This window comes from Apium graveolens, chromosome 2, assembly GCF_009905375.1.
Source record: "Apium graveolens cultivar Ventura chromosome 2, ASM990537v1, whole genome shotgun sequence".
Classification (NCBI taxonomy): domain Eukaryota; kingdom Viridiplantae; phylum Streptophyta; class Magnoliopsida; order Apiales; family Apiaceae; genus Apium; species Apium graveolens.
The window spans coordinates 233,926,608-233,940,214 of record NC_133648.1 but is presented as its reverse complement, the minus strand read 5'-3'; the positions used below and the strand labels follow the sequence as shown (position 1 = coordinate 233,940,214).

Sequence of the window (13,607 nt, the reverse complement as noted above, 5' to 3'; positions counted from 1 at the left end):
TTCGACAGCCCCTATTAACCGCCCAACTACCACTTGTCATCATTGTGGATGCCCGGGTCATTAGAAGAGGGAATGCCCAATGAACAAACCAGCAGCTTCAGGAGCAAGCAGAGCTGCTTCTAATAAGCCACGTACTGCGAGGACTTTCAACATGACAGTCCAAGATGCTATGAAAGACTCAGATGTGATAGCAGGTACCCTTTCTCTAAATTCAATCAGTGCAAATGTTTTATTTGATTCTGGAGCAACTAAATCTTTTATATCAAAGGACTTTGCGCATAAATTAAGACTTAAGACTAAACCCTCGATAGAACCCTTACAAGTGGAAATAGCCAACCATAAAATTATTCCCGTTAACCAGATTCACCCCGCCTGTGAGATAGGCATAGGGGAACAATCTTTTAGTGTTGATCTGATTCCTTTTAAATTAGGGGAGTTTGATGTAATTTTGGGAATGGACTGGCTATCTAGCAATGATGCTCAGATAGACTGTAAGGGGAAGAAAGTTAAGTTGAATATCCCAGGGAAGAAAGGAGTCATATTTAGAGGAAAGAGGCCGACACAGAAATTTTTGACCATGGCCCAGGCCAATAAGATGCTACGAAAAGGAAATGAGGCTTACCTAGCCTATGTGGTGGACACCCAGAAGGAGGTGTCCAACTTGCAAGATATTCCGGTAGTCAGCGAATTTGAAGATATCTTCCCATAAGACCTCCCGGGACTATCACTCGATAGAGTGATTGAATTTGCTATTGAGTTGGCCCCAAAGAAGGCGCCAGTTTCAAAGGCACCTTACCGGTTAGCCCCATTAGAAATGAAGGAATTAGTTACCCAATTGCAGGAACTTTTGGATAAGGGTATGATAAGACCCAGTGTGTCTCCGTGGGGAGCACCAGTGTTATTTGTTAAGAAGAAAGATGGGAGCATGAGACTGTGCATTGACTACCGAGAGTTGAACAAGCTAACTATAAAGAACAGGTACCCGTTACCTAGAATAGTTTTTGCCTTAAAAATTTGGAGGCACTACTCGTATGGAGAGAAGTGCGAGATTTTCACAGACCATAAGAGCCTCAAGTACATATTTACGCAGAAAGAGCTCAACATACGCCAGAGGAGATGGTTAGAACTAATCAAGGACTATGATTGTGAGATTCTCTATCATCCAGGGAAAGCCAATGTGGTGGCTGACGCCTTAGCAGGAAGGAAAGACTCAAAATGATAATGACTTCGGAGGAATTGATAAGGGATTTCGAGAGAATGGAAATAGAAGTAAAGGTAACCGGAGCCGGAACTGAAAAGCTGTTTGAGATCTCGATGCAACCAGAGTTATTGGAAAAGATTAGATTGTGCCAAGAAAATTAATAAATGAAGGCAGAGAGTCAATGACTGGAGAAGAGATCCATACTGAGAGAGATGATAAGGGGATAATGAGGTATTCCTACAGGATTTGGGTTCCGAACGTTCAAGAGCTTAAAGACGAGATTTTGGATGAAAGCCATAGTTCAAGGTATTCCATTCACCCGGGAAGCACCAAGATGTATAGGGATTTGAAGGAGTATTACTGGTGGCCCAACATGAAGAGGGACGTAACAGAATGGGTAAGTAAATGTTTGACTTGCCAAAGAGTAAAGGCGGAGCACCAGAGACCCAGTGGACTTTTACGACCCCTGGAGATTCTCAAATGGAAATGGGAACAGCTAGCCATGGATTTTGTTATCGGCTTACCAAGGACGAAAGCCAAGCATGATGCCATATGGGTGATTATAGACTGACTGACAAAGTCAGCTCATTTTATTCCTATCAATGAGAGATACACGGTCGATAGACTGGAGGACATTTACCTTAAGGAAATAGTGACGCGATACGGAGTCCCAGCGTCCATTATCTCAGACCGAGACCCCAGGTTCAACTCCAGATTTTGGAGGAGCTTTCAAGAATGTGCGGGGACCAAATTAAATATGAGTACCGCTTACCATCCCCAAACGGATGGGCAGAGTGAAAGGACCATCCAGACACTAGAGGATATGTTGAGAGTCTGTGTAATAGACTTTAAAGGAAGTTGGGATGATCACTTGCCATTGATCGAGTTTTCTTATAACAATAGCTTTCATGCCAGCATCGGAATGCCGCCTTATGAGGCCCTGTACGGAAGAAGGTGTCGATCTCCCTTATACTGGGATGAGGTAGGAGAGCGGAAGATGCTCGGACCCGAAGTGGTCCAAAGGACCAAAGACATAGTGGATCTCATCAGAGGACGGCTGGTAGCAGCCCAAGACAGACAGAAGAAATATGCAGACTAAGCCCGAAAGGACAAGGAGTATGAAGTAGGGGACTTAGTACTGCTAAAAGTATCCCCTTGGAAGGGATTAATGAGGTTCTGAAACAAAGGGAAACTAAGCCCAAGATACATTGGACCTTTTGAGATACTAAGACGGATCGGGAAGTTGGCTTATGAGCTAGCCTTACCCCCGAACCTACAACAAGTTCATAATGTGTTCCATGTGTCAATGCTAAGGATGTATCATCGGGATGCCAGACACATAGTGGAGTACGAGCAGGTGGATATGCAACTAGATCTGACTTACATGGAGAAACCAGTAAAGATTATGGATAAGAAGGAGCAGGTGCTTCGGAACAAAGTGATCAAGCTGGTCAGAGTGCTATGGCAGAATCATAATGTGGAAGAATCAACTTGGGAACTAGAGAGCGCAATGCTAGAAAAGTACCCCTGTTTGTTTTCTATTTGATTCCGGGACGGAATCCTTTTAAGGAGGGGAGACTGTAATAACCCCAGAATTTTGGACTTTTTGTAACCCTTATGAATAGTGATTTTGCTGATTATGCTGAATAAGAAAACTTTTCATGCCACACTTTGTAGAGGTTCTTTTATTGTTATTCTGAGATCTTATTAGTATTTTATATGGTATATAAGTGTATGTAAAGATCGTCAGAATCCAAATTCGAACACTTTGATTTTTCCCGAAAATCCACCAGATACCGAAAGAATTGAGTATAAGGTAACAGGATAAAGATGATTTAAATTCAAGGATTATAAGAGAGGATCATAAAAGGAATATAATGTATTGAGAAAGGTTAAGGAAACCCAAGTAATAAGATCTCAGGTATGATCCCTCAAACGATAAACGAGAACGAAAGTTAAGCGAACCGTATAACAGATCAGCGGTCATTAGCCAAGTAATTAAGAGTTAATCAAAGAGGTTAGTGATGATGATGTCATCACACCAACAAGAAGAAGACAAGTGTGGGAAGATGACATAGGAGGATGATATAAGCATGACCAAAAAGGGAAGGAATTGTTGGTTGATTATAAACCACACAAATTTTACCGTGGTTAAAAGGTTAATTAACAAAACAAAAGGCGAGCAACCAAGCCAAGGAAAAACAAATCACAAAACACAAAGTTGACTTCACGTTTCCAACAAGAAGCTCTCGGCTTCATCTCTTTTTCAAAGAAGAAAAAATTCAAATTCAAGTTCCGAGCCTTGTAAATTAGTGAGGTAATTATCTAAGGTTCCTTGTACATAGATATAGATATCCTATGAATCTAAGCTTCAAATTCCTTCACAATCTCTTCCAATAATTCATGGAAGAAGAGAGTGAATAGTGTTTTTCAAGAACTTGAAATTTTGATCTTGTGTTTTTGTTTAGATAAAGCTTTAGTAAGGATTTTCCAAGGTTGTTTCAAGTTCATTAGTTACTCCTACTCACAAGGAAGATATAATCTCTTAACCTAGCATTATTATTGAATGTTAAGAGCTTATTATGAGTAGTATGGTTCATGAGTGGCATGATTATTGTGTATTTAGAGATTGGTTGGTTTTGTGATGTTTTTGGAGTTGTAAATCTTGATTATCAGTTAATGAACTTAAGTAAGCTCTTAGTTCATGATTGAGAAGTAGTATAAATTGGAAATCTTGAGATGTTGGGGCTGTTGTAGTAGTGTATGGATGGATTTTGGTTGTAATAATGATTGTGGGATGATTGTGGATTGATTGGGAGTAGTATAAAATTTGGTAATCGCGTAAACATAGCCGTCCTAATGCCCGATTTACTTTAGACTGTTTTTGTTCTTAACATCAGGACCCGTGAATTCCCTGTTAGTTTTTTACTATTGCCATGATTATATAGTTCATGTTACGAGCTTCGTTTTGATATGTGGTTCGCGTGAATCCGATGTACGGTTTAGGAGAAACGACCGTTTTAAGTAACGGCGTTTCGCGAACGAACCATTACCCCTCGCCTTACTTTAAAACCTTGGTTAAGGACCTTAAATGACTAATTGGGGTATGAAACAATTATGTAAAGTGGATTAGGCAGTTGGTAGAGTACTCGCGAAAGAATTGCCTTAAAATTCCTAATGGTTAATTTATTAAAAATGGTAGAGCCGAGGGTACTCGAGCGACTTAAGTGAATCGTTATGCGTGAAAGCGAACGTTAGGGTCTAATTGGTTAAATTATAGATTCTTAAGCGACTTTGGTTTAATTCCAACTTATATGTGGTTTATAGGTTACCAGACTCATCCCAGGACTTTTACCACCCCCAGTCACTCAGGGAAGTTTTCTACCCGTTATACTGTTGTTGTGATGTATATATGTATATGCATTATCTTGTGATAGATGCATGATGGTTAATTAGCGAATCTTGCGATATATTGGAGCATGCTGATATGGTATATATGCGTGTCTGTTTTGTAATCTTGATATGTAATTGTTGATTTAATTGCTTATAAGTTGCATAATACCTATGCTAGAGATAAGCAGTAGTTGCGTATACCCTTAGTATAGGGGACCCAAAGGCGAACATTTTCTAAAACCGGGAGTCGATGTTCCCGAGTATATTAAATATATTTATAAATATATAGATATAAATATATATAAGGTTTATTCGATAACTTTATTTTATTAATGAATATTACTTTGAATATTCATTCGAGGACTTATGACTCTGTTTATTCTATTTAATGAATATTATTTTGAATATTTATTCGAGGACTTATGACTCTGCTTATTTACTAAATAATATTCTTTATTTTATTAAAGAATAATGTTTCGATAATCAAACTTATTTTCGATTATTCAAATAAAGATCGTACTTTCGTATAAGTATATCTTTGGTTATTTAATATTCATTTCAAGTATGAGTTTTAAAACTCCTACTTCAATTATTTTTATAAAGATTATTCTTTATGGGAATATTATTTAAATAATAATATTCAGATATTTTCTAATATATTGGGACTGATTTATTTTATTAAATCAGCATTACTCCAAACATTCTTAAAAATGTTTTCGAGTCTTCAAAATGATTTTTAAAAGTTAGGGCGGATCGCAAAACTCATTTTTTATATTTAAGATCCTCCTTTTGAAGGGGAATTAAATACTCACCTAAAACCTGAGGGATCCGGCTATGTGGTGTATTTTATATTTGCAACAAGGTTGCTGTTTTGATAAATGAATTGATTACTTACCCAACATTCGGGAAGTAAGTCCATCTAATTGAGTCGGCATAAGCGACACGCCGGGGTACGGTCTATCAAAGTGTAAGTGGCTGGGTGGCAGTCCATCAACGCGTAAGAGGCCGGGTGGCGGTCCAGCACAAGGTCCTAATGAGGCCAGGGTGATGACCGGTGGGGGATTCATCCATCTACTACTAGAAAAGGTTACTTATTGGTATCTTTGCGTGTTCAGCAAGATATCGGGTTTATGCCAAAATTCTTTTCTTTACAAAATTCATTGGATATTGCAAACTCTGTTCAAACTTTACATAACAGAAGTTTCCGGGAAATGTATTAGAGATATATTTGTGGATATATATATATCGGGACTAAATAAAGTATCTCGTAACTTCATTTCATTCAATAATATTACAAAGATTGAATATATTCAAGTCTTAACTTGTGGTCTCATCTATGGGATGAACTTTTAAAACCTATTATACTTTGAATAGTGGTAGTTCAAGTAGTTTTCTAAAATGGTATAAGTATAGTGAAGTAATTGGTAACTTCATTTTCCTTTAAGCTTATATCTAGTAAGTAATTACCTTACACTTGATAAAGGGTTCTAGTAAGTTATCCATTTTGATACTTGCATTATTGTTTACACTATATATTATCTTGCGAGCTGTAATGCTCACTCTTGCTTCATTTCTTCATCACACAACAACAGTTAGGAAAGATGGTCAGGCTCAAGCAGACCCAGCACAAGCGCGTGGGAAGCGTCCCGCGTCTTCCCGTTGATATCGTAGCTGCTATAGCTGCAAAGGTAGATCTATTTGTAGATCAGGCATTCTACTTTTGGGAATCAATTATGTATAATTATAACTTATGGCAGATAATGGCAATTAACTGTAAACTTATCAATTAATTATTTTGGGTTGTAATAACTTTTAAATTGTGGATTCAAGGACTTGTACTTATTTCAATTTCATCTCTGAGACTATAACGTGTTGTGGTTTGTGTTAGTGTGGGATCACAACATGAGGTTATTTATTATTAATTAAGTTAAGTGATATTGTGGAAAGAAAGACTGTGACGACCCGGATCCCCGACCCCGGATCTGGGGGTGTTACATTACCTTTGTCTTAGTAGTCTCTTTAACAATAATTGGCTTAACTTATTCAGTTCCTTTTTCACTTTTCTCATCTCCATAACCTAAGCCCACTTTCCAGTTCTCACTACTTAGTATATTCTGAGTTGTTCTGCCAGAGTTAGTCCAAGTCCTGATAATATCTCTCTCCTTTTCTAAGTCAGTTTTTAGAGATTTATTCATTTTTAGCACTTCATCTCTCACATAGAAAGCATCATCTCTATCCTTCTGAGTTTGATGGAACATAACTAACTCTTTTTCTAAATAATCATTCCTCTTTTTAAAAGCAAGATTTTCACAGGTTAATCTTTCACATGTTAAAGTTTGATCTCTATATCTAATAAACATGGTTTTAAGATATAATCTCAACTCAGTAATATCATCAGTATGAAAGGCATAAGTTGTTTGAGGTACCTTTAACTCAGCAGCATCAGAACTGCTATCAGCATTTGCCATCAAGGCATAGTTCTCCTCATCTTCAGAATCTGAGGTGTCTGTCCAGCTTTTCTTCTTTGTGACAAGTGCCTTGCCTCTGTCACTCTTTCCTTTCTTGCAGTCAGGAGATATGTGGTCTTTCTCACCACAGTTGTAGCATTTGACATTTAAGTAATCTCCTCTATCAGACTTTCCTCCTTTGCCTTCAGATTTTCTGAAACCCTTCCTATCAAAACTTCTTCCTTTCTCGAAAAACTTCTTTCCCCTTCTGAATTTCTTATAGGCTATCTTTGTGATACCCTTCACCATAAGAGCACACAGCTTCATCATCTCTTCATCAACATCTACTTCAGGTAGAATTTCAGTTTCTGAATCATCATCATCAGAACTGAAGACCCCAACATGCACATCAGGGATTTCATCGAGATTTGTGACACTTTCAAGTTTAATGATGTGACTGAAGATGCTATCAATCTACGACTCTTCCCATTCTCTCTGTGGGAAAAAGCTAAGTGATGGTTACACTCTCTACTAGCAGGGTCTATCACAACTTGGGAAGATCTTTCTCAAAAGTTTCTCACTAAATTCTTCACCATGGAGAAGACTGCAGCAATCAGGAATGCTCTTACCCAGTTCGCACAGCAAACTGGAGAATCTCTATGTGAGGCTTGGGATCGATATAAGGAGATGCTAAGGAAGTTCCCATACCATGGCATGCCTGATTGGATGGTTATTAACTGCTTCTACAATGGATTGGGCCCTACTTCTTGGCTCATGCTTGATGCAGCATCAGGAGGAGCCTTATGGGCTAAGAGCTATGATGAAGCCTATGAACTTATTGAACTGATGGCTGCTAGTGAGTACCAGAATCCTTCTCAGAGACTGACTCAGGGGAAAGTAGCAGGAATTCTGAAGTTGGACACAGTAACTGCTATCGCTGCCCAACTTAAGGCTTTGACAATGAAGATGGACACGTTGGCTAATTATGGAGTTAATCAAATCACTAATGTTTGTGAGCTTTGTGTTGGTGCCCATGAGACTAATCAGTGCACAATTTTTAGTAAATTAACTCAGTTTGTGAGCAACTTCCAGTGATCGCAGCAACCTGTGCCAGCCAACTATCATCCTAACAACCGCAATCATCCTAATTTCAGTTGGACCAACGCTCAGAATACGGTTCAATAGCCTTATCAGCAGTATCCAGCTAAGCAATATAAACCCTGGTTTTCAGCAACCACGGTATGCACCAAGAAAACAACTCCAGCTGCAACAAACTAATGAAAAATCCGAATTAAAAGGAGTTGAAGCTTATGTGCAAGAGTCAAGCTGTTTCTATCAAGACCTTGGAAAATCAGATTGGGCAAATTGCCAATGCCTTGCTAATCGTCAACCCGGTACATTGCCTAGTGACACTGAAGTGCTAGGAAATAAGGAAGCTAAGGAGCAGGTAAAGGCAATCACTTTGAGGTCTGGAAAGGTTGCGAATCCTGATCAAACCCAAGAGTTGACTGAAGAAGTTGGGGCTGAGAAAGAAGCAAAGCAGCAGGATGAAGAAGTGGAACCAAGGAAGACTACTGTTGAGCACACTCCGCCTGAGGGTAATACAGGGGAGAAACAGATATATCATCCACCGCCTTTTCCTAAGCAGCTGTAGAAGAAAAAGCTGGACAAGCAATTTGAAAAGTTTCCGGAGGCGTTCAAGAAACTTCATATTAACATACCTTTTGTTAAGTCTCTCGAGCAGATGCCTAGTTATGCAAAGTTTATGGAAGGTATTCTATCTCCGAAGGTGAAGCTAGATGATTTAGAGATTGTCGCTCTCACGGAGGAATGCAGTGTTGTGCTGCAGCAGAAGTTGCCGCCAAAGCTTAAAGATCTAGGAAGCTTCACTATTCCATGTACTATTGGATAAGTGTCTTTTGACAGATGCTTATGTGACTTGGGAGCTGGCATCAATCTGATGCCTTTGTCAATCTTCAAGCAGTTGGACTTACCTGATCCCAAGCCAACTTATATGACTTTGCAGTTGGTCGACCGTTCTATTACATATCCACGAGGTATTGTGGAGGATGTCTTAGTCAAGGTTTATAAACTCATCTTCCCTGTTGATTTTGTAATTCTTGATTTCGAGGAGGATAAGAAGATTCCCATAATCTTGGGAAGACTTTTCTTGGCAACTGGCTGAACCTTAATCGATGTGCAGAAGGCTGAGCTTATAATGAGAGTTCTGGATCAGGATGTTACTTTTAATGTGTTCAATGCTATGAAATTTCCTACCAATAATGAGGATTGCTTAAAAGTGGAGGTGGTCGATTCGGTGGTCACAGCGGAACTTGATCAATTGCTAAGGTCTGATGCCTTAGAAAAAGCCTTATTGGGGAATTCAGATAGTGAAGATGATGAAGGTGAAGAGAAATTGTAGTATTTGACTGCTTCTCCCTGGAAAAGGAAGATTAATATGCCTTTTGAATCTCTTGAAATGGAGGAATTGAACAAAGCTCCTAAATGCCTCAAGCCTTCTATTGAGGAAGCTCCATCTCTTGAGCTTAAGTCTTTACCTGAACATTTGAGGTATGCGTTTTTAGGTGATGCATCTACTTTGCCAGTTATTATTGCATCTGACCTTTCAGGTAGTGATGAGGAAAAGCTTTTGAGGATTCTGAGAGAGTTCAAGTTGGCAATAGGATGGACTATAACAGATATCAAGGGGATCAGCCCTTCTTACTGTATGCATAAAATTCTGCTAGAGGAAGGTATCAAGCCTACAGTCGAGCAGCAAAGAAGACTTAATCCTATCATGAAGGAAGTAGTGAAGAAGGTAATTCTAAAGTGGTTAGATACAGGGATCATCTATCCTATCTCTGAAAGTTCATAAGCCCGGTTCAATGTGTGTCAAAGAAAGGTGGAATTATTGTGGTAGCAAATGAGAAGAATGAGCTTATCCCTACACGGACAGTCACGGGGTAGAGAGCCTACATGGACTATCGGAAGCTGAACAAAACCACTAGGAAGGACCATTTTCCATTGCCCTTCATTGATCAGATGCTTGACAGGTTGGCCATTCATGAGTATTACTGTCTTCTGGATGGCTATTCGGGTTACAATCAGATTTGTATCGCTCCAGAAGATCAGGAGAAGACTACCTTCACTTGTCCATTTGGTACTTTCACCTTCAGATGAGTTTCTTTTGGTCTGTGTGGTGCACCAGCCACATTTCAGAGATGCATGATGGCCATCTTTTCTGACATGATTGGCCAGAATGTGGAGGTGTTCATGGATGACTTCTCAGTCTTTGGTGATTCTTTTGATGAATGTTTGCAGAATCTGGGACACATTCTCAAGAGGTGTGTTGAGACCAATCTGGTTCTCAATTGGGAAAAATGTCATTTTATGGTGCGTCAAGGCATTATTCTCAGGCACATGGTTTATAATAAAGGTCTAGAGGTGGACAAGGCCAAGGTGGGGTTCATTGAGAATCTTCCTCCACCTATTTTCGTCAAGGGGATTCACAGTTTTCTTGGTCATGCGGGTTTCTACAGGCATTTCATCAAGGACTTCTCGAAAATTTCAAAGCCTTTGTGCAGTCTGTTAGAGAAAGATGTTCCTTTTAAATTCGATGATGATTGCCTTGCAGCTTTTGAGATATTGAAGAAGAGTTTAATCACGGTACCTGTCATAACTGCACCTGATTAGAATGAGCCTTTTAAGATGATGTGTGATGCAAGTGACTATGCAGTTGGAGCAGTTCTTGGGCAGAGAAAGAACAATATATTTCATGTAGTCTACTATGCTAGTAAGACTCTAAATGGTGCTCAACTGAATTACACTACTACGGAGAAAGAACTTTTGGCTATTATCTACGGTTTTGAGAAATTTCGATCTTATCTACTTGGGACTAAGGTGACAGTTTTCACTGATCACGCCGTCATTCGATATCTCGTCTCAAAGAAGGACTCGAAGCCTAGATAGATTTGATGGGTTCTTTTGCTCCAAGAATTTGAACTAGAGATCAAGGACAGAAAAGGAACTGAAAATCAAGTTGTTGATCATCTCTCGCGTTTAGAGAATCCTAACGCTACTTCATTGGATAAGACATTGATATATGAGTCTTTTCCCGAAGAGCAGTTGTTTGGAGTGCAAGAAGAAGAACCGTGGTTTGCAGACATTGTGAACTATCTGGTGAGTAATATCATGCCTCTCGACTTATATTATGCTCAAAGGAAGAAGTTTCTTCATGAGGTGAAGTGGTATATGTGGGATGAGCCGTTTCTTTTTCGCCAAGGAGCTGACCAAATCATCAGGAGATGTATTCCTTACAGCGAAACGGGGGAAATCTTACGAGATTGCCACTCAACAGCTTATGGAGGCCATTATGGTGGAGAAAAGACAGCAGCTCATGTTCTTCTTCAAGCAGGTTTCTTTTGGCCAACATTGTTTAAAGATGTTCATCAGTTCATTTTGAAATGTGATCGATACAAACGTGTGAGTAATATGTCTAAAAAGGATGAGATGCCTCTTAATGGGCTTCTCGAGGTTGAGGTCTTCGATGTTTGGGGAATTGACTTCATGGGGCCATTTGTCTCATCTTGTAACAATCAGTATATCTTGTTGGTAGTTGATTATGTGTCGAAATGGGTTAAGTTAAGGCGTTGCCAATAAACGATGCGAAAGGGGTGCTTAATTTTCTTCACAAGCAAATATTCACAAGGTTTGGAACTCCAAGAGTCATAATCCGTGATGAGGGATCGCATTTTTGCAATCGCAAGTTCAGTGCTATGATTAAAAGGTATAATGTGAATCATCGCATCACTACGGTTTATCATCCTTAGACAAATGGGCAAGCTGAGGTATCTAACAGAGAGATCAAGCGCATTTTGGAGAAAGTGGTATGTCCATCAAGGGAGAATTGGTCTTTGAATCTTGATGAAGCTGTTTGGGCATATAGAATAGCATATAAGACTCCATTGGGAATATCGTCATTTCAGTTGGTGTATGGTAAGGGGTGTCATTTGCCGGTGGAGCTCGAGCATAAAGCATATTGGGCTTTAAAGAAATTGAATCTGGACTTGGATGTAGCTAGAAAGAAGAGGATGCTTCCGTTAAATGAACTTGACGAGTTTCGACTTCAAGCTTATGAAAACAACAAGATGTATAAGGAGAAAGTCAAGAGGTGGCACGATCGGGGTCTAGTGCTCAAGAAATTTGTGCCATGGCAACAAATTCTTTTATTCAACTCTCGTCTCCGCTTTTTCCTGGAAAGTTGAAGTCAAGATGGTCAGGGCCCTTCATAATCAAATTGTGTTTCCACATGGAGTGGTGGAAATTTTTGAAAATGATTCGGGCCAAGCATTCAAGGTAAATGGTCAACAGTTGAAGCATTATTATGGTGACACGGCAGACCGCGAGCTGGTTAGTGCCGTGTTATTGTCCACTTGATCTCAAGATTCTACGTTGAGCTAGCGACGTAAAAGAAGCGCTTCTTGGGAGGCAACCCAAGTTTGTTGTATATTAGTAAGTAGAAGAAGCAAGAGGAAAAGAGAAAATCACAAAAAAAATATCAAAAAAAAGGAAAAATTCAGGTTTGACTACAGAAGCCTGGCGCGCCAGCGCTGTCTCAGCACGCGGTCGCGCCATTTACACAGAAACACTGCGCACCCGCGCTGTTACAGCGCGCGCCCGCGCCGGTTTGGCAGAAGTAGTGTGCGCCTGTGCCGTCCCAGCGCGTGGCCGCACCGTGTTCCGACTTTGAAAAAAATAAAAGGCAGTTTAAGGGGGGGAAATGGGAATTTAGTCCCAAAATCAATTCCCAACCGAATTTTACTCCCCCACATCATATAATTCCCTCTCCAATCAAACCCATTACTCCCATTATTCCCATAATCAAATCCCACTTCTATTCTATATCTAATTCTCTTTCCACCACCTATATATACATACACCCCATACACAAACTTCTTCACCAATTCACAAACTCTTAAACACAAATTCTCTCTCAAACATAACTCTTATTCCCTATAATCAATTTCCATGGCACCCAAGAGACAAAGAATTCAAGTCGCTAGTAGCGCCACCGATTCTTCAATTCGAGTGGTGTAAGGCCCGGGTTTTCTACTCCCGAGGCTGAGGAGGAGTACACGAGGCTTCTCGCGAAGCTTATTACTAAGGAGAGAGGTTTCCTGCCATCTGGGAACGATGGTAAGCTTTTGGAGATGATCTTGGAGATGAGTTGGGTTCCTTTGCGAGGCACCAGCTACTGTACATATGAATGTGGTTCGCGAGTTCTATATGAACGCCAAGGCCGAGAAGAATGGTTTCACTGTGGTGCGAGGGAGGACGGTGGAGTATAGTGCAGAGGCTATCAGGACTGTGATTGAGCAGCCCGCGAGGAAGGTGGGGCAGGATACCTGGAACGATAAGACTCCAGAGGACTTTGATCTGGATCTTATTGTTGCTACTTTGTGCCGGCCCGACACACATTGGAAGATCAAGAGGGGCACAGTCGCCGAGTATTTTACGTTCCCGACATCCGGCATGAACAGGTTTGCCTGTGTATGGAACACTTTTAA

At 40.1% G+C, this 13,607-nt stretch overlaps 1 non-coding gene across 1 annotated transcript; it reads right to left on the bottom strand.

The window, feature by feature from the left end:
• Positions 1 to 7,650: 7,650 nt before the first annotated feature.
• Positions 7,651 to 7,757, bottom strand: LOC141709231 (small nucleolar RNA R71). The gene has a single exon (XR_012569819.1). It is a non-coding gene; the product is annotated as a small nucleolar RNA R71 (small nucleolar RNA).
• Positions 7,758 to 13,607: the final 5,850 nt, after the last annotated feature.